The sequence below is a fragment of the Candoia aspera genome, chromosome 3 (genome assembly GCF_035149785.1).
Source record: "Candoia aspera isolate rCanAsp1 chromosome 3, rCanAsp1.hap2, whole genome shotgun sequence".
NCBI classification, from domain to species: Eukaryota; Metazoa; Chordata; class Lepidosauria; order Squamata; family Boidae; genus Candoia; species Candoia aspera.
The window spans coordinates 93,854,180-93,876,460 of NC_086155.1; the positions used below are offsets into that span (position 1 = coordinate 93,854,180).

A 22,281-nucleotide genomic window follows, 5' to 3' on the forward strand; every position below is an offset into this window, starting at 1 on the left:
TTGCAGAGTTTCACTTATATCCACAAAAAAAGGTCACAATCAACATTCATTGCTGTCGGTGGGTTTAACTCTGTGGACAAGCTCACTGAACAATGAATGCAACTGTGGCCCCATTTTTACAATCACAGCCAAGAAGAATATTGCCTCTGAAAACAGCACCTGAAGTGGATATCTTTGACTGAAAGCTTTGGATCAAGAGACTGAATTACTTTCCAGCTGTCCGTTTAAAATAAGTTTTTTTTTGTTTGTTTGTTTTTGTTTGCATGATGGACTTAGGGAGTCAGGAAACACAAAATGCTATCTACAGCATCTCATTATGCTATAACAGAAAAGTATGTTCTTTTTCTCTACCATTTGTTACCTGGATTAGAGATTCTTCAAACAAACAAAAAAAGAAAACATATCAGATTGAGGGGGGGAAATGAATTTATCAAACTTTGGTATGATTACACCCAATAAGTCTTATAGCACAAATGATCATTGCTAGTTTGATTATCTTAGCTAGGAAGAAAGAACAGGAGAGAGAAGAAAATAATATACATGAAAAGTGTTGTTAGGGCACATATCTAAGCATTACAGTCAACCACATACTGGGAACAAAATTTCCCTATTTTGCTGATTAGTCAAACTTATGTCTTTGAAGGCCAAAGAAGACAAATGCTGAAAAGAATTAGAAAAGAGCTTATACCTGTGAGGAAAATTTGCCTGAGAATTGTTGATCTAACAAAAACACAGGCTAAGGAAGCTGCCTAGTACTTAGTCAAACTATCTTGAAGACACGGACAGTGTGTTGTAGAGAGGAGGGCTATTGCCTACTGACACACTCAACCAGGACAGAATAGAGTCATGGTCGTAAGGACCTCATTGTGAGAGGGATTTGTTCTCTCCTACATTATAAAGTCAATTTTAAGTCCTTAGTTGACTGGGAGACTTTTGCAATTTTAAGCCTGGGAAAGGTGCTCAGAAATGTTGCACCCTCACAGCTCCAGATGCCTCTGAATGATACTGATTTTCAGAAGCCTATTTCAAGCTGCCAAGCTTGCCAATCGGAAGGTCAACGGTTTGAATCCGCGTGATGGGGTGAGCTCCCGTTGCTAGTCCCAGCTCCTGCCAACCTAGCAGTTCGAAAACATGCAAATGTGAGTAGATTAATAGGTACCGCTTCGGCGGGCAGGTAATGGCGTTCCGTTTAGTCATGCCGGCCACATGACCACAGAAGTGTCTACGGACAAACGCCGGCTCTTTGGCTTTGAAACGGAGATGAGCACCGCCCCCTAGAGTCGGACACAACTGGACTTAATGTCAAGGGAAACCTTTACCTTTACCCTATAGTACTGAGACTGGCTTGAACATCTTGGCGAATTAAGACGAACTTGGGATCTTTGGCATGTATAGTGGGTGTTCAGCCTTGAGGTACAGCCTTCCCATTGGGACACATATGCACAAATGAGTTCTGAGAAAACAGGAAGAAAGATATTTAGTACCTTGGTGATATGAAATCCCCATATTCTACTATGATCCTTTTTTGCATCCTTTTTGCAATTCACAGCTTAACTTACATGTAATATACTTCAGAAGTTTGCATCTGCATATATTAGTCTGATTTCTATTGAATATTTGGTTTCAATAATACAGATTCCTAATTTTTCATCAGATTCCTTTTCATAACTGACAACAATATTCACTTGCCAAAAGATTTTTTTTCTAAAGAAATCATGAGATCTTTCTGTTCTTGTAAGATTCAGGCCAGTACTTTCCAAGTGATTATAACAAATTATTGCAGAAAGCACACTTGTGATAGTTAATTTCAGATCATAACACATACAATTATAATTAACATAAAAATAACCTACTGTACACTGATGCAGTTACAACTGTTTTTTAATTATCTCTTTTTTATCATAATAAAGGAATCGAAGGCAGACACTGAGACATCTTAAGAAAAGAAATATTTGCATAGTTAAATGGATGTTAAAACAAATATTGATATTTAGGAATAGTTAAAATTATGGAAGGACAATTCTAGATGTAATGATTGCTGTGAATGAAAAGTTGTGTATTCATTCCTTACTCTTGTTATTTTATTTGGCTTATTTAAAACATTACCCTTTCAGTGATTTATGTCTCAAGCTGCACTGAGTTTCCTGTAATGTATGAAAATCTTAAAATAAAATACTCATTACTGTAGAACAAAGAAAAGGGGCAGCCTGTCCTTAGAGTTGCTGGGGAATTATGTGTAGATACACTTTCTCTACACAGCTTATTCTTTTCTTGCTCTGCCAGAGAACTCAGCAGCAATTGTCATTTGCCCTGTGGGTATTTCAGCAAGGGAAGTACCATCTGCACATAGACTAACTGCAACTCAAAGGTCTTTTGGAGAGTTCATGTTATCCCTGAAGCAGCAAAAATATGTATCAGAATCAGTGCCAAAGGACAATGCCTGCTTTGGAGCTATCTCTCTTCTTTCTTGGAAGGAAGGGGACAGGATTTTAAAATATTTCTGTATGTCATTTAGAAAAATTTTTGATAGAATGAAATAAAATGAATCATTGAGAGAGAATGTTCAGAGTATGACAAAAGTTCAGAAAGTGGGACCTGAAGAAGATGGCAGCAGTAGAATTTCAGCTTAAACTCAGCAGGTAAGTTTGTGGCATTTGAACCAACAGATTCACAGTAATGCCAGAATAACACAGTAATGCCAGATTTAGAATATTTACAGAAAGTTATTGCCACAGGTATCAACTCAGCAGAGATCATAAGGTGGTGACAATTTAGGAAAGGCTCTGATTGATACAGCAGTGGTTTTGGATGCATGCATCTTTCCATGGTTCTTTGCTCATATTTATTAATTTATTCATCAAATTTATATGGCCACCCACCTCACCAAAGGTATATGAAGTATAAAGGCCATTTAATGTCTTCTAGCCCAGCATTTCATCTAGTGCTTCCAAGGAAGTGTGAAGGCAACTGGTGCTCTTACTGCTTGACTTTAAAATCCAGAGTACATGACCTCTAAACTGGAACTTACAGGCATTGCTAGAACCATCTGCCTCTATGAATATGGCTATTTCTGTGAAAATCTATCTCAGACATGGTTTTCTCCAAATTTTGAATTTTGTGCTGCCTGAAGAAATGCTTAGTCCTGAATCTACTTCCAAAGAACATCAGTGAGTATTCCGAAAATTGAGGTGGTCTGAGAAATGAGAGGCTATTTTCTTCAGTAGAACGTAGATAAATCTCTACATACACAATAACATCAGACATTAGATCAAAGGCCTTTCTTGTCCAGCATCCTATTTCCCACAGTAGTCAGTCACATTTCTCTAGGAAACCCATGTGAGTACAATATTCCTGTTCCCCAACATCTGATATTCAAAGTATATCGCCACTGAAAAATAATGATCTATTAACCTTGATCTACAGTATATGTGACTGGGACGCGGTGGCGCTGCGGGTTAAACCGCTGAGCTGCCGATCGGAAGGTCGGCGGTTCGAAACCGCGCGGCGGGGTGAGCGCCCGTTGCTCGTCCCAGCTCCTGCACACCAAGCAGTTCGAAAACATGCAAATGTGAGTAGATTAATTGGTACCGCTTCGGCGGGAAGGTAACGGCGTTCCGTGAGTCGTGCTGGCCACATGACCCGGAAGTGTCTATGACAACGCCGGCTCCAAGGCTTTGAAATGGAGATGAGCACCGCCCCCTAGAGTCGGACACGACTGGACTTTACGTCAAGGGAAACCTTTACCTTTTTTACAGTATATGTGAGTTAGTGACAACAAATTACTCTGCATCTAAAGTATAAATACTTGCATAATATTTCTTTTCTTTATTGTACTATGTATATAGGCCCATTTGTGAATGGGTGTAAAACTGTTCCATTCTTGTATACTAATGCTGTTTTTTCCTTATTGTGGGTCTTATTTTTAAAGCATTTTCTAGCAAGGCTCAGGAATGTGCTTTCAAAGGAAAATATATCCAAATATTTCAAAATACAGTAAGTCAATCCTGAAGTCATTTAACACCTCTTAGCAATCAGGGGGTGCACTTTTCATATATATTTTTTCATCATCTGACAAAACCCATTTTCTTTTATAGTTGGGGGGTAAAATGGGTAGACCTGTAAGACATAGTACATCTATTTTGTTGCTCAATTTATTTTATAAAATTTTGGGAGAAATTTCAACAGAGTTATTTTTAACTATTCTAGGTTTTTGTTGTTTGTTTGTTTTTTGTTTGTTTGTTTTTTGTATTAATTTTTTATGGTCAATAACCAGAATTCAAGTTTACAGCAGATGAAACAAAATGAAACAGCATCGTTTATGGCAGGGTCACTGATGAAATCAAAGTATGGCTGGTTTTATAAACAGTATAGTAAAATATGGCCATGTTCATAGAAAATGAATCATATTCGTGTGATAATAGAAGCTGTACGTAGAATAGATCAAATTGCCTGGGTAAGTAGTTAAATGAGGAATTCAAAGGAAGATCCTTGTATCCTTATTTTTTAAAAATGCAGTGTAACAGGATGTAGACTATGGATTCAATACTCCTTTCTCCATAAGGGCACAATAAAGGATTTTTTTGTAATTGCTCTCAATAACCACCATAGGGAGGGATTAAACCATGCTAACATCAGTTGAGGGAATGATATTAAAGGCAAAACTGAAATACTTTGGCCACATAATGAGAAGACAGGACACCCTGGAGAAGATGCTGATGCTAGGGAGAGTGGAGGGCAAAAGGAAGAGGGGCCGACCAAGGGCAAGATGGATGGATGATATTCTAGAGGTGACAGACTTGTCCCTGGGGGGGGCTGGGGGTGTTGACGACCGACAGGAAGCTCTGGCGTGGGCTGGTCCATGAAGTCACGAGTCAGAAGCGACTAAACGAATAAACAACAACAACATCAGTGTTCTTCAGATTTTAGGGACAGCTTTATAGTGTATTAAGCTTTATACCTCACTGGCCTAAATGAAGAGACCTGGCTGGTCAGGAAACATTCCTGGGTTAGGGCTGTTCTAGGTAGTCATCCTTGCTCTGTGTGGAGTTTACAAAGGATCAAAAAAGTACTTTCCAAAAAATTAAAAGGCCACTATACACCATGTCACAAAGTCAAATCATGAATTATGGATTCTTAGTGCTTTATATTTTCTTTTTTAAGAATCAACAATGAAACATTGTTCAACCATAAAGCAATTCAAAAGATAATTTGCAACAGATTTTAATGTATGATAGTATATAAATAGGACTTGATGTACTGTATATGGATGTGTTTTTCTTTTCAAACTATTCAGAGAAGACAAGAAAACTAAACCACAACAAACTTTATAAGACTTGGAAAACAGAGACGAAGTATGTCTTAGGACAGCAAAATGGGATGCTTCTTCCTTCATATCAGTGAACCAAACCAAAATGCATAAAATAGTTTAGAATTTACTGCAAATCAGTTTTCAGTTGTTCTTTACTTTGAAAATTCCTGGAAATTTCTTATATGGATAGCAAAAAGTTTCATTCCAAAGACTTAGAAAGCTCAATCGCCAAAACAACAATAGTAAGACTTAATAGGGAAAGTGAAAAATGGGAATTCAAGATAAATCAGAGTAAGGAGCCTCTTCATCTTTCACACCACATCTTGTGTTAATGGCTTCATATCCTGATTCAACCACAGGGAGAAGTAACTGGGGATTGATAAAAAAAGTAAAAAAAGACATTTTCCACATTTACTCACTTAGCTATACCCCAGAGCATCTAATATATGCAGGGAAATTAATATTCAATAATACTATTTCTTCAGCTTAGTCTGTTACTGTTTGTGATACTCTCTAAAGCACTGCTTCTCAACCTTGGCAGCTTTAAGCTGTGTGGACTTCAACTCCCAGAATTCCCCAGCCAGCAGCAAGCAACTTCCAGAATTTCTCAGCAAGCAAGCAAGCTGGCTGGTGAATTCTGGGAGTTGAAGTCCACACAGCTTAAAGCTTCCAAGGTTGAGAAACACTGCTCTAAAGAGATGGGCAGGAAACAACTCAAACGCACAGTAAAACTTCCAGTGTTTACAAATAGGTGATCTTTCATTCTGGCAACATTGACCTGATAAAATATCACACAGTGTTCAGTTTATGACAGGTAAAACTTACCCCAGGTTAGTAGTTAATAGTTAAAGCTGTTGTTTTAGACAAGATTGCTATTGGGTAGAAATGTACTTACACATCAATAACAGCATACCAGATTGCAGATTATATACAGACCACTGTCTGTGGCTCTTGTCATAGACTGCAATACAGATGAAATTTGCCCCAAACAGATTTGTCCTGGATACGTAGATTTTAATAGGAGCAGAATCAGTTACGGCACAGTAAGCCTAGTAAGTGGACACAGTCAAAAAGAAACTAAATGCATTGTATTCATGATACCTGGATAAAACTTCAGCGTTACCCTTGATTACAAGAACCAAAAAGCATAATGCAGTGGTTGTGAAAATTACTTTGTTTAATACAGTTAAAGGCTAGGTAGGTCATACTCCCACAAAAGTGCGAGGGGGCCTCTCTCAAAGAAAGGCTCAGTACTTTTAAGCACAGGAAATTCATTGTGCAAAGAAACCTCAATGTGTCTTCCAAATCACTTGGCAATCAATGACAACTCTATTACTCTGCCAAGCCATGAAGCTGTTACACAAATCATTACACGAAAAGTTGTTCTTTCCTGCCTTTCTCTCCATGGGCACTCATGCTGATCACCATATTATTCCAGGTTATCTTACTGTATAATTCTTCATGGGAGCAAGAAAATGTGCACCATGCATTTAGCTGGGGAAAGGAAATGTTACCTGTATCCACCCACAGCCAAAACACTATTTCCTAAAACACCACTGAAAATAAGTTATAGCCAATCATTTTTGGGATGCCTTGTCACAGTGCTATTGGTGTATTATATGTTGAATATTGGTTTTATGATTTGGGTATAGAATCTACTAGCAGTTCCAGGATACTGCCTTTTTCCAAAACTGATAGGAAAGATCCTTGGTATTAACAAATAATAATTGCTTAAGATGGCTAGTGTTGTTTACAATCCCCAAATTCCAATTTGGAAATTCCAGCTGCTTCCAAAATAACCTCACTGTATTTGCTGGGTGTAAATTGTCTGGAACACATGGAGGAGAATTTATGTATTTATTCCATAGTTCCTACTAGCTGTTTATGTCACAGAGAACTCTAGAGAGTTGCATACTAGACATTCTTAATTAGCCATCATTAGCATTAGCTAATGTTAGCATTAGCTAACAATATCCAAGTGGATAGTTTCTCAAGATACTTGGTTCCTTCCTACATACTTTTATGTGATACTTGCATAAAACAAACATGGTTTAGCTAGCACTGCTCCAAATCACTGGCCTAGAGGCTGTGTAATCAGTGCCATTTGGGGTTTTGTGAAAATGGGTTGAACAAAACATCTTTTGTAATACTGATTGAAATATCTATACTTAGCTTTATGGGCATCCACAGGACCTTGCTGCTTTCATCAGAACAATGAAAGCAGCGCTCTACAATCTCTGCCCCTTTTGAGTGCATGTATAACATCATGATGCATGAAAAAGGGGTGGGACCCACACTACAATGCCACAATACTGCTTTTTGCCTTCTGATCCCCCTTGTTCCTTCTGCAGATACATTGCTTCACCTACTTTTAATAGTGATAGTAACATAAAGTTAATACAAAGAAAATGCAATTAGAACCATTTATCTTTAATGCTATATAAATATTAGCAAACCATATTTTCTCGACAGTTAAAAATATGAACTCTCAGTAACATTGAAATAAAATGCCTTGGAGTTTGCATCATTTACGAAGCAACACAAGAAACCTGGACTGGATTTTTCTTAAAAATATATTCAAATGTGGAACTCCAGAAAGATCAAAGACGTTAAAGCACCTAAATAACAATGTTTAGGTTGAATTACTTGCCAAGAAGCAATCTGAGGTAAATTAAGGTTAATGTTATGCTCTGCAAATTTTTAAAAGTGCTGCAACAGAGCCTTACATATCCAAAGAGGAGTACATTCTAAAATCCTTAGTTAATTTATAAGCGAAACTAAATAATCAATTAGAAGCTTGGAAGTGAGGAAAATCCACATTTCCCAGCAGGGTATTGTAATCTATGCATGAAAATTTCAAAGAATGTTTCTGCCAAATAAAATTGTTTAGTACCAATAATTTACTGAAAATAGTATGAATGAATAGAAACAGGCCTTTGAAATACAACTTAGCTTCAAAATTCAGATCACATTAGTAACATTTACTGTATCTTGTCCCAGATATGGAAAGAAATTCTGAACCATCTTGATTCCTTTGTGCCAGAGTTAGAGATAAATTTATCAACTGAGAAATCATCTAGGAATTACTATACTGAGATAAAAGAATCAGAACACAGCCTAAAAACTCATGATCTAGAGTGGGGCCCAGATGCATATTTGTTTCTCCAAGATGCAAAATACTGAAAAGCCCATAATATCTCAAAATGCACTTCTAGAAATAATTTCAAAACCTCTCAAAACATTCATAGAAATTATAGCAACTGGATTCCATCCATTTTGAATTAAAGGTTTTTATATCAGGTAGGATTCTAATATTATCAAAACCTGGGCAGTTGGAGCTGCATGCACGATGTTAACAAGTATAATCTGTAATAAGGCAGCAATTAAGATCTCAGGGCCTGCCAGGGCAGTTGGAGCCACCTCAGCTCCAAACACAAGAGTGAAGTGACTCTATGGGAAAGTGAGGTGTAGCTTCAATGTGTTGTGCCTGTATTAAAGCAAGATACTGGTGCATCCAAGTCTCAAATGAAGTGGAATGTCCCTCAGGATTTGTACGGACCTCTTGTCTACATTTGGATATGAGAGTATAGTTGGGACACACAATAGGATCCAATCCCTGCTTGGGAAGGGCCATGATATAAAAATCTCCCTAAAATCTTAACTACTGGAGTTAAGAGTCTGTTAACACCAACCAACAATAAATTCATCAGAGTCGAGGTCACAGATTGATCTGTACTAGCCACTGTTTCTTGAGAAAGAGAACTCGGAAGTGTGATAGCTGTGGGAGTTTCACATTCCATAAAAAAGAATCTCTTAAGTAACCTTTAAGACATTATGCTTTCTAGCAATGACTTCAAATAAAAAATACAATATTATATTGCTCAATGTCTTTAACATCTAACAGCCAGTAACCTGCGAGACTTATTACTTTTCCAGGATTACTGCCTAATACAATTTAATAAAAATTCTGTTTTGAATATTGAAGGTGGTTAATTTAAATCACTTATACAAAATGTACAAAATATGACTTGTACATTGCCTATTATCAAATTCAAGATCAAGGAAGAAATGGAGATACCTCACTCCTTGCTAATTTTGCTCCTTTTTTATGCTATTCATGTTGTTCCTTAATACACACTTTCTTGACAAATGTTTCTTGCCTAGAGAAGAGGGAGGGGACACATGCTTGGACCTTTGAAAGTTCTTAATTAATTGTATTTGCTTGTGAGCATTCAGGTAGTCCTTATTTTTTTTACTATGGAAAGCAGCCCTTACAGAATTGTTGAATGAACTGAGAATATTTCACCCTGAAGTAAACACACCAAAGAATTCAGCGGAAGCAAAGAGAGGGAGTGACAAAATCCTGACATTGCCAATAACAGCCTTGTCAAAATTACAGTCTTGCAGCCATTAATTTCTCCCAACTTGTCTTTATAATGAAGCTTGAACATTCTCTGTAGGAGCCCATGACTGAGAAGAGAACAGAGACTGAGCCAGATTTTGTTCCTCAGATGCCAAGATTCACATTTTTTTAGGCATACGAAAAAGAAACATTCATATCAGTACTACCTTTTTCTCCCAAGCTGGAAAAGATTCAGTGACAAAAAAGAATTACCGTGAACTAATTTATCAGAAGAAAGAAAAAGGCAGACATCCCAAGGCTAAATAAACTACTTTAAAATCATTTTTCCCCACCTTGTAATGATAAGAGGAGGAGGGGAAGCACTACAAATCTCATCACTTCTGGCTACAGGAGATGGCACAGGTGGTTGCCCCAAATGTCAATAACACCATCTGATGTGTAAATCATTTTAATTATCAAGTACAATCAGTGCTAATTGATGCATTTCTGATGAAATAAGGCACTATGACAAGCTCATTCCTCCTACAGAATGATTTTAATGTTAACTACCTCTAGTTATGCAGACAATTGCAAGTGGAGATAAGACTGGTGTGGTCCGTGAGTGGCTCCAGAAGAGATAGTAAAAACAGACACTAATCCTATCAATGGAGACTTGGTTAATATCACTTATGGTCATCCTGGGGCTTGATCTGGCTAAGAAAGAAAAAGAAGTCCCCATCTTCACATACTACCTCATCACTTGTAATTCATATAAGAAAAAGAAGGGACCTAGTTACATTGTATAGATACTTAACCATGATTTACTCAATTTTCTGTGTTTCTGTGACACACTGACCATACCTACTGGGTTTGCATGTGCAAGGCTAAGCTTTGGTTGGTTTGTGGTCCAGTGTGTCATGTGAATATAGCCTATAGAATATAGGGAAACATGTAATTAGACCTTAATACTGAAAATGGCTATAAATGGCACATGCTCAGATGTCAAAGCCTTTTATCAGGTCGAAGGAAACTTTTTTATATTATTCAGTCCTATGACTTGCTAGTGAGAAGAAGCAGCATCTGATATAAATACTCGAGACTTGGCTTTCTTTCCTTACCTGGTCAACAAACAGAATTTATAAATTCAGGGGCCCTGAGCTAGAAAACAATCTCTAGGCTTAAGTTAAAAAAAAAAAAACGAAGTGCCATGCAGCTGATTCCATCTTGATGATGAAAACAGAATAAAATTCCCCTCTATTTAGGCAAACTATTTTGGATGCAAACTGCAGCTCCAAGATTCAGCGCATGGGATCAATGGGAGCAAAAAGTCATAAAAGCAAGGGACTTAAAACATGAGAGGCATTTCACTGCCCTAGGCTTGTATCACTTTTATTCATTGCATCATTACATTACTTAGACCATAGGAAGTCAGAGTATCTCACTTACTTAGATGCATAAGAATAATCATATTTAGCCAAAGGAAAATGACCCAGAATTTGTCATTCCAGCCCCCCTATATCCCATCTACCAAGGAAAGATAACATTCTTTGTCTCCATTACTCTTGTTTCTCAGTAAACCAAAGATTAGTCTGCCATTTCAAATAGGGCTTCCATTTCTGGATATAAAAATCTGGATAACCATAAGAGGACAGTAAAGAGATACATAAAACTCAGAAACTTATTCCTAGGTATGGCAAATTGATACAATTTGCTGCCAGTGAGTGGTCTGATTTTTGCAGCCCAGATATGGTACTCCTAATTTTAAAAGTACTTTATTTGGGAAAGACCTAGTCTTCCTTTCAGGAAAATGTAACTAACCTCAAAATATGCCAGGCCAACATATACATCTTTTAAATAAGTTGTTTCATACCGTTTCCTTGTGTGTTTATTGGGGTCCACATCTTCTGTTCAGAGAGATTTGCAACCTCTATGAGGACTCCAGCTAGCTATTTCCTAACACAAAGTCAACTTAGGTTCATTGTACTGGGTGGCAAGTTCTTTTCTTCTACACTAACAAAAAACAAAAGTTGCCTTCCGCTACAACAGAGCTACTTTCAAAAGTATGAGTCTGCCTGGCAAGCAATTTTATTTTACTTGAAACTGTTTATTTGTTAATTTGCAGAATTCTGATAAATGACCATAATAATTACTTCCAAATAATGAGAGCTACCTGCAGTACTTTTTGACAGGGTTCACACAATATTTTATAAGGGCAACACAGAATCTAGCCAAACTCCATCTCTAGCAGGCTGGTGTGAGACTTTTTGGCTTTGCTTACACAACAACAGTGTGGTGCAGTATTTAACCTGAGCCAAAGCAGTGACCCTCCCTGACTTACGGCAAAATTTGATGAAGGCATAAATTCAGGTTACAATAGTTGAACTTTAAAAAAAAAGGTTTTCTCTAGCAGTGGTTACTTTATTTATTTGTTTGTTTGTTTGTCAAATTTGTCACCACCCATCTCCTCCCACCAGAGAGAGACTGGGCGGTTTCCAACAAAGTAATAAGATAATAAACATACAATATAATTCCAATATATAAAAATATGATACATAAAAATGCAATTACAAATAGACAATAAATACAAATAAAAATAAGATCCAAATGGCAGATGATCTAACTCAGTCCTTGTGTGCGACGAGCACTGTAGGGCACTAGCCATCCCCAAACGTGACTATTCCCCTCCCTGTCCCAAGCAAGGCAGCAGAGTCAAGTCTTCCGGTTCCTCCGGAAGGCCAGGAGCAATGGGGCTAACCTCACCTCTGGGGGCAGGATGTTCCAGAGGGCGGGAGCTACTGCAGAGAAGGCCCACCTCCTGGACCCCGCCAAACAGAATAATCTTATCGACAGGGTCCGCAACATGCCCACTCTGCATGATTGGGTGGGATGGGTTGATGTAACAGGGAAGAGGCGGTCCCTCAGTAAATAAATAAATAAATAAACTTGAACTTTATTCAACATGCTGCACATTGCACAGTACAGAAAATGTATTTCTACAGTGCTAAAGTTACATTCAGCTAAGTCACCCGAGTAACTTTTCTATGGAGTCAAGTTGAGAACATACTTTGAGTATTTGGAAAGAGTTCAGTCTAAATTCTTAAGGACTAAATTTCAATTATGTGTACCTAATAGGTATTAAAGAAGGAGATTGGTCTGTAACATAGAGATGGGTGCATGGATCTGTATTACTGCCCAGTGGCTCAGAATGTCTAGTTTCTTTGATTATGATGGATAATTACAAATCAACATGAAATGATATTCCTTGCAAGACTACAACACTATGCGGTTCTCAGAAGAGGTTGTTTTGATGATGGATCAAACTCAAGCAAAGCATTTGAGAGGCAAATTGTATCAATCTGCCATACCCTAGGAATATGTTTCTGGACAGTGAAGACTCTTTCTTTTTTCTGACTGGCAAGATATTAAAATCAAATAACTATTCTCATACTCTGAAGACCACTAACATTAGCAGCTTCCCAAGTCTTGTTCTCAAGGTCAAACATTTAAAAAGTTCCATATGAACTAAGTTTGTGTAAAGGGTTGACAGGTTGTACCCTTGTGGAGAAAAAAACATTGAATCTATAGCCTATGTTCTTTTATATTGCACTTTTCAATAAGAACGTAAGGGATTGTTTCATAACCCCCTATTTGGTGAAGTACCCAGACAATTGACTTAATTTAGGTACAGCTACTTCTATCAAACCGGTACAGTTTGGGTTCCTTGAATGTGGCAAAATTTTATTACAGTGTCCATAAAACTCAACACACCTTGATCACCTCAGTGATTACAATTTTATACTTGTACTTTATTTTACTTGAAACAGAAACTGTTTATTTGTTAATTTGCAGAATTCTGGTAAATGACCATAATAATTACTTCCAAATAATGAGAGCTACCTGCAGTACTTTTTGACTGGGTTCACACAATATAATAAATTCAGAACGCAGGATAACCAAACATTTGGAGTTTGCAAAGCATACTATGTTCAAATAAGCCAGGTTACAATTGAATTGGATGGCATGAATCATACAACACACTAATAAAATGTCTGGATTCCCCAACAATGCTGAACCACAAGTTATATAATCCCATTTTAGCCTAATCCAACAGGTACAAACCCATTTTCAGAATTCAAGAGTTTGGCATTCTTTAATTCTGAAAATGGGTTTGTACCTGTCCAGTGCTCTGTTTTCAGCAGCAGAACTGATTGGAATTCACAGTCCTTTCTTACAAACATCTGTTCTTGAGGATGAATTGCATGAACAGCTTGCCACAGTGCAAGTTCAGGCCCCAACTATTTCTTGAGAGTAGAAATGCACAATGTCCTCTGCCTGCCCCCAGCCTATTGGAAAGGAAACCCTGCTTTTCCTGCTGTACAACTAATGCTTTCTGAGTTGTGCTGGCACAAGCAGTGCTGTCTGGTCAACTTGCTGCACTTCATTTCAAGGTAGGCAGACACCTCCATTCCAGCTGGCTGTGGTCATTGGTTTCTGCCCTCCTTGGCTATTTTGCCGTGGGCTGCTGGGCTGCCTGCTCCCTTCTGAAGGGCCTTTTGATAATGAACTGCTGCTGTTTGTTCTTTGTTTCACCCAAGGGCTTTCAGCTGTTTTTCTGTGCCCACCTCTCCCCCTCACTTCTGCTTATGGCATGTTTGCATTCCCAGTGATTAATTACCAGATGAGTAGAAAAGAAGCCCAAGATTGAGAAGATCAAGAGTCTTTCCCAGTGTCATAGATTTAACTAGTAGCCCAGACTAAGACCAAGAGGAAATAAGCTGGGCCGCTAAATGGTGAAAGGCTGAACATTCATTCATTCATTCATTCATTCATTCATTCATTCATAGTATGTACAACACAACACAACCTCAAGAGACTATGAGTGATGTTCAACATCACGCAAAAAGAAAAACTTAATAAATAATTAAATCCAAATTGATATCAAAAACAAAAATTAACCAATTTTAACAATTAAAAGAAAAAGACTCCAAGATAAAACTCAGGATAAATGTCCACAGACAGTCAGCTGGGACCAAAAGCATGTTTCAGTAAAACAGCTTTCCCTTGTTTATGGAACTACAACAAAGTGGGGGCTGCATGTATTTCCAAGGGAGAGTATTCCATACATCTTATCTAAATCCTCACAAGGGAAGGATCCTCTCTTTGCGGCCAGATTGGACAGGCAGATTCAGTTCAAGACTTTGACTGAAGTACTCCAGTGCTGTGCTATTTAGGATTTTCAAAGTAATGACCAGCACTTTGAATTGGGCCTGGAAGCCTATAGCAATCAATGCAGTGACTTTATTATTAATCTAATTCTATATTGGTGTGGTTGTTCTGCCACGTCATGAACCATGTCCTTTAGAGAAAGAGCATAACTCCATCCAGAGTAACTCATAGGGCTTGTGATATCAGAAAGCCCAGATGTCTACTGACCAATAACTCCTCTGTCTTGGTAGGATTTAATCCGATTTAATTTTTCCCCATACAGATTGTCATAGCTTCCAGACACTGATTCACATTTCCTCAGGATCAGTGGCTTCACCCAGGGTGGTAAAGTAGAACTGGTCATTGCGGGTAGTGCTGGTTATTACTTTGAAAAACCTAAATAGCGCAGAACTGAGTGTCATCAGCAAATTGGTGACACCTCACCCTATACTGAGAGAGAGCCTCATGTGGCACAGAGTAGTAGGTGGCAGTATTGCAGCCAAAAACTCTCCCCGCGACCCAAGTTTGATCCCAGCGGAAGCTGGATTCTCGGGTAGCCAGCTCAGGTCGACTCAGCCTTCCATCCTTCCAAGGTCGGTAAAATGAGTACCAAGCTTGCTGGGGAAGGTGATGACTGGGGAAGGCAATGGCAAACCACCCTGCTATAGTCTGCCAAGAAAACATCGCGAAAGCAGCATCCCCCCAAAGGGTCAGACCTAACTTGGTGCTTGCACATGGGACCTTTAATCTTTTCACCCTATACTGATGGGTGCCTTGTTCCAGCAGTTTCATGTAATGAAAATGTTGAACATCATGGGGAAGAGCCCTGAGCTTGTGGGACCCCATATTGGAGCTTCTGTGGACTCAAGTATATCTCCCCTAGGAGCATGAGTAGAGCCACCCTTTCAGGTAGGAGTTGAGCAATTATAAAATGATGCCTTTGACTTTCAATTCTTGTAAGCAGTCTAGAAGGATACCACTATCAATAATATTAAACACTGCTGAGAAGTCTACTAAGGCCAGGACTGGCATATGACAGCTAGACCTCAATGAAGATCATCTACCAGAATAACTTTTTATCTTGTCAATCTCGATTGAAACAGACCCAGATAAACTGTTTCCTGCAGGATCCTCTGTGGGTAATCCCCTGGTGGAACCGAGAAAGACTGGGCTTTTATTTTTTAACATGTTCTCTGATGGAATGGTGGAACTCCAGCATCTCTCATTATTGTCCAAACTGGATAAGCCTGCTAGGACTTGAAATCCAACAACACCTGAGAGAGAAACCCTCTCTAATAAATTACAGTTGAATAGATATTTTGCAAATCAACTGTTACAAACCCAGGCAAATGGTAGGATATAGGAATTTATCTTCTTCAAGAAAAAAAAATATTTCAACACAATTAGAATTTTATCAGCTGCTAAATTGCTCTGAATTTTCCTATAACTGCTGCTTTTTCAGCTTAGGCTAACTTGGAATTTTGGATCCTCTACTGTTTCTCTCTCCCCCTCCCCCTCCCCCTCTCTTTTTCTTCTTTTTGGCTGCATACTAATTGGCTTCCTACTTATAGTTTGTAAGTCTCTGAAAATACTAAATTAGCTTTTGGATGAAGGCCATGTTTAGATTTTGGTCTACAGGGACATTAAATAAATCCCTTGGAATTTAATTCAGATTTATCCCCATAATGGGGGAAAGTGGACTATGTATTCTTTTGCTAAGATAAAATATGCCAAAAATAAACAACTGATTTTTCATCTTTCAGAGTAATATTAGAAATAAAAATTGAGGCCTACAATGAACAATTATACCTTTGGCTTTCATGTCACTTTACATCACTGTACAATCAGTCATGCTCAGAAGCTGGAAGGTAATATTCTAGGTCAGTAACTTTTACCTCTAGTGTATTTGTTATTTTGATAATTAAATTATATACATTTAAAGAAAAATTCTGAAGCAACAGCACAGTGGGTAAAGATTCATGGCCTACTGCATCATTACAGATTGGATTAAAAGCCAGCCTATCCCATAACTCCAAGCCAACTACATACATCCCAGCATTGCTTCATGATGGAAGTTCAGTTCCTGTCCTATGATAACCATATCACATTCCTCAAAATCTGGGTGGTTTTACTCGTATCTTTTTAAACTTGCTCAGTAACTGTAATGCACATTAATTTAACATTAATTTGGCTAATGTTTAGTAAAGGTCCTTCCAGATAAATAACTCCTACCACTGCCAGATATTATGAGCTATTTTTTCCCTTTAATGAAATTTAGAAATATGGAAAACAATGGTTACAAAGGGAAATTTTCCATGTAGGAGGAGCATCCTTCTCTATAAAATCCCATTAATTAAACAGGACAAAAATGTCATTTAGAAGCACCTAATACAGGCAAAGGCACTCTGGTGGGAAAGTGGTGGGGGAGGGAGGTGCCAAGTAGCCTTGCTCTCCAGGAGATGGGGGTGGAATCCCAAGATGTTAGAAGATTGCAGTTGCAGCTGCAGAGAAAGCACCAGCAAACTATTACCCCAGCATTTTCTCCTGAGCAACAGCTGAACCAGTTAACCTGCAGAATTAATCCCACAGCCAGAAGTCCTGCAACACTGCTCCAATTATCACTGATTCCTGATATAGTGTGTGGAAATGGCTTGAGTCTCTTCAAGCAGAGAAATATTTTGGAGGGATACAAGTGTATGATTGCCCAGTTTTTTCCTGCTCAATAGGAACAGGTGAAATGTATAGTGAAACCACAATATATTCCAGATATGAGAGACATCATGGTGTGGGGAAAAAGAAAGGGATGAAAGCAGACCACCAATCTTCTGCTTATCTTCTTGGCCTTCTCTAAATTGCTCAATTTAGAGAAGGGTTATCTTCTGGAGGAATATTGAAGTATATCCAGGGCAATTGGAATGGTTGCTGAAAGAGTCTACCTGAATCATTTTTCCTATAGATTACAATATATAATAGTATACGGTTTTGTGTTGTTTGTTTCATCTATTTTTTTTAATGTTTATTGGCTATTTTGTTTTTAATCCTATGTTAGCCACCCCAAGTCACAATCTGCGAATTAGATGGCCATATAAATACCATGAATAAATCAGGCAAGCAAATGAAGACTCTGGGACCATAAAAAACTCAAATCTTGCATGAGAAGGTAAAGGAAAGAGCTATTGATATAGCCAGCTCCAACTGTTCGGTGAGCAGCGACTGCTTTCAGGGGTTACAGATTCAAGTCCTTCTTGAGTTTGGTGGGTGAGAACATTTTAATTAGAGATGTGGGAAACTGGGATCATCTATACGCAAGGGGTGCACTTGATCATGGCCCTATTCTTGTGGCTGAATTAAAATACAACTTACTATTACAGATTGCCTAGAAATTTCACAGTGGATGATGAAGTGACCAGTGTTTGCTTATCTGTGTGAATTCAAGTGTTCATGCTACTCCTGAGTAGAACTTTCCTTACATCCTCCCACCTCCAATCTACTTTACTCCAGTAGATAAAAGTACAGTGCTGCATGATGGACATAGATGGGAGGTGATAATACTGGTCTCATTTTGCAAAGTGCATTTATTCAGAGTGCAAACTAGTATGGGCAAGCAAGCCAACTATACCACTGGGACACCAAAGCCTTTCCCACAGCCAAGTGGCTGCCTGCCAATCCCCCACTAGGATTTCTTTGCAGGAGGTGGAGTTGTGCTTAGCTATCCTAAGGTGGGTTGCAGTAATGGTGAGCCAGCCCTGCATTAAAAAATTACACTAATAGAAAGTCCAAAGAGGGGGAAATTGACATAGAATTCCAGTACAATTGGGTTGGTGGCAGCAGCAGAAGAAATTCAGCACTTGGTACATTTCAAAATTGTGGTGAAAGGTCCCCTGTGCAAGCACCAAGTCATGTCTGACCCTCTGGGGAGATGCCACTTTCGCAATGTTTTCTTGGCAGACTATAGCAGGGTGGTTTGCCATTGCCTTCCCCAGCCGTCACCTTCCCCAGCAGGCTGGGTACTCATTTTACTGACCTTGGAAGGATGGAAGGCTGAGTCGACCTGAGCCGCTACCCGAGAGAGAATCCATCTTCTGCTGGGATCGAACTCGGGTTGTGGGAAGAGTTTTGGTTGCAATACTGCTGCCTACCACTCTGCGCCACACAAGGGTCTTACATCTCAAAATTACATCTGCTCAAATTTCCTCGCTATTATGCTATCACTTATTCCGTATGGATTTATCCTACTACCTCTCAAAGGCAGAGAATGACAAATATCTACTAAAAAAAAACAATGTCCAGGGGCTGTTTCCAAATTGAATGTGTAGATTAAAAGTGGGTCCTGCATTCAAAAGGTTAGAAGATCATGTAAACTTTCATTTCCTGCAAATCAACATTTTAGTGCAACTTTTTGTCATAACTTCTTCTGCGCTCCAAACATATTCCAGAAACTTCTGGAAGGGGCAAGAGTGTCTGTGGCAGAAACATCTGAGTTTCCCTTAGTATTCAGCATGTAAAGGATTTCCTGAAAGTGCCAAATTCTGCTGTGGCACAGAGCAATTGCTTCAAGACACAGACAATATTTCTATGTTGAGATCAATGAGAAATTTAAAACCAACACACAATGCCAGCTTATTCATCCCAGACAAATTTATGGTATCACACCTGTTTCGGTGCCACAAGGAAGGAAGTTGTCTTGTGCAAATATAGTACTCACAGCCTACAGCAGGTGCTGTTGGGAATATCATTGTAAAGGTTCCAGTTAGTACATTTCCCCACTTCCACTGCAGAGCCTTATGAGAAGGAAAACAGAGAAGTTGTTGTGTCAATCTTGAGAGCTTTCACATCCTGACCTCTCTATGTGTCTCAAGCTGTGCAGATCACAGAAAAGAGGCAAAAGTTGTGCAGAGGAGGGCATTTTCTGCTCCAATAACTTTGTCTTTGTTAGTGCTCAGCCAAAAGAGAAAGATGGAGAGAGAGAAATGTTAAGCCATTTTTAAAAATGACACACAGGTGCTGTCTTTCAGCTTTTTAAAAAAAATTGTCAACCACTGGGATCACCAAAAGAGAGACCAAGAAGAATTAGAAGTTGCAACCAATAGGAAAAACTTTACTAGCCTATCTACAGTAATATCTGATTGTTGTACGCCGCCCAGAGTCACTGTTTGTGAGATGGGCGGCCATATAAATGTGATAAATAAAGTCATGTGTTCAGCCGTACAGTATATGCAACGATGTAGATTGTTTTGACATGGGAAAAATGCTGCATTCTGGTTCTAGTTATGAAAGCTACCTGAAGACCACATACTTGACCTAAATGATGAGGAACTATATACCTAACACACACACACGCACACACAGAGTTCTGACCACTTAAAATTGTTATATAAATTGTACCACACTGCTCCATATTATTAATCTCGGGAGAGAAATGCTTCAATTCATCCTGACATTAAAAGCTACTGAGTTCTCAAGTGCTTGTGCTGAATTTCATTCTGTTTGCACAGTCAAATGCACTTCTATGTATATGCAAGAAAAGGAACTTTCCCCACTGGCATCAATAGGAGAAGTGAAGAATAATCCTGTGGAGACAAATCATGGTGTTAGCATCAATGTATTACCCATTCAAGCACTGATACACAATAAATTAAATTTGTAACCCTCTTTGATCAGCTAAAGCAGCTGGATTTTGCCTTTTATTGCCTTTTTATTGGGAGCACACAGTTCTACTTAACGATGTGCTAATTATCTATGGTATTTGCCCAGCAAATTTTCCCTGAAGAAGAACCGCTTTTAATTACTTTGCAAGTCTACCTTACGAGAATTTGGAACAGGGTACTGATTACAATGTTGGAATTTCCCTCTCTGATTACTTGGGCCTGATCTGACTTAGAAGCTTAGAGGGGTAGAGTGGGAGTTTGCTTCATAAAAACCTTGCTGCAATTAAAAGAGCAATCATCAGGCACTGGTTACCTCCTGATCAAATGACTATAAATTGCTGCCCATCAATGTCCTTGAAGGAAGTTCAGATATTGTTGTGAGTCCAGAATACGTCAGCCAAGCCTCTCAAGCATATGACACTTCTTTTGGCACAGCTGTATTGGTTGCCTATAGATTTCCCTTCAGTCCATGGTGAATGTAGTAATTAATAATTAAATAAATATATTAATAAAGAATAAATTATCAATTTATTAATATTTTAAATATTTAAACATTCAAATATTAATTACATCTATTAATTAATATATATTAAATTCATTCTTGACAAATATATCCTTAAATGGCTTTAAGACCATGTAAGTCACCCTAATGCAGGGGTTCCTAAACTTTTTGCCATCACATCTCCCTTTAGCATAATCTTAATGTACACACCTACCCTAAAAATCCGAACACCAAAAAGAATGCAAATGAACCATGAAAACAATACAATAAAACTTTGGGAAAGGTGGATTTATTGTAACAATGTACAACTAAAAGGTTCTTCACACTTCCCCTGGACTCTGTCTACTTCCCCAAGGGAGATGTACCTCACAGTTTGGGAAACCTTGCCCTAGAAGGTAATCCAAAAATTTCTGAATAGTTTTTTGCAAGTGCTCACCCAGAAGGAGACCATTCAGAATTCACTTAGGGTTGGGCCCTCTCAGTGGTGAGACCACCTTTGTGGAAATCCCTTCCCATCAAAGTTTGGTTTGTTCCTTCTCAGGTTTGTTTTAAAGGCTACATTTATACTTCAGTTTCCTCTTTTAGAACTTTGTTTTTAAGAGTGTCATTCAAATATTTTTAAAGTTTGAAGTTATCCAGGTATTGTTATTTACTGCTTTGGTACTGTGTTTTGTGATTCAAGTATCTGTTTGAAATGTCTGTGATTTGGTTGATTTATATTGTTAATCAACCTGGTTTTTCCAGGACCAAATGTGTAATAAATATGATTGATTGATTGATTGATACTATAAAAAACTAAATTGCCTTGGGTATCACTGCATAACAAATAAAAGAAAAAGGATAAAAGAGAACCCAAATGAAAAATCACAGAACATTAGAATTTGCCAATAACTTAAATGCAACATACTAAAGCAGAAAGCAAACTTTGTATTGGGCTTTTTTTCCTACTTTTGATGTAAGCTGGCCAGAGTAATTTTGGAGTTGGGCAGCTCCCAAATCTCATAAACAAACAAACTAGTTGTCTACACTTTAGCCTACTGTTTTTTTTTCAAACTCAGGTTGCATGGTTGATTTATATGTCATGCAGTAAGTCATATGAACTTCAAAAAATTGGGTTAATTGAATATCTCTTGGGGCATTTAAACTGCTGATAAGCATTTTGTAAAATACAGCTTCTGAGATATCTGCAGTGTTTCCCAAGAGTAATTTAACCTGCACCTTGGCCAAATTAACTGGCTGAAATAACTTCTTAATGGTTAAACACCATAGAAGGCAG

The 22,281-nt window shown here is 38.3% G+C and overlaps 1 long non-coding RNA gene across 1 annotated transcript; it reads left to right on the top strand.

Annotated features, from left to right (window-relative positions):
• The first annotated feature begins 1,372 nt into the window (after positions 1–1,372).
• Positions 1,373–20,507, top strand: LOC134493665 (uncharacterized). The gene is made up of 2 exons (XR_010067594.1): positions 1,373–2,639; positions 20,124–20,507. It is a non-coding gene; the product is annotated as an uncharacterized LOC134493665 (long non-coding RNA).
• Positions 20,508–22,281: the final 1,774 nt, after the last annotated feature.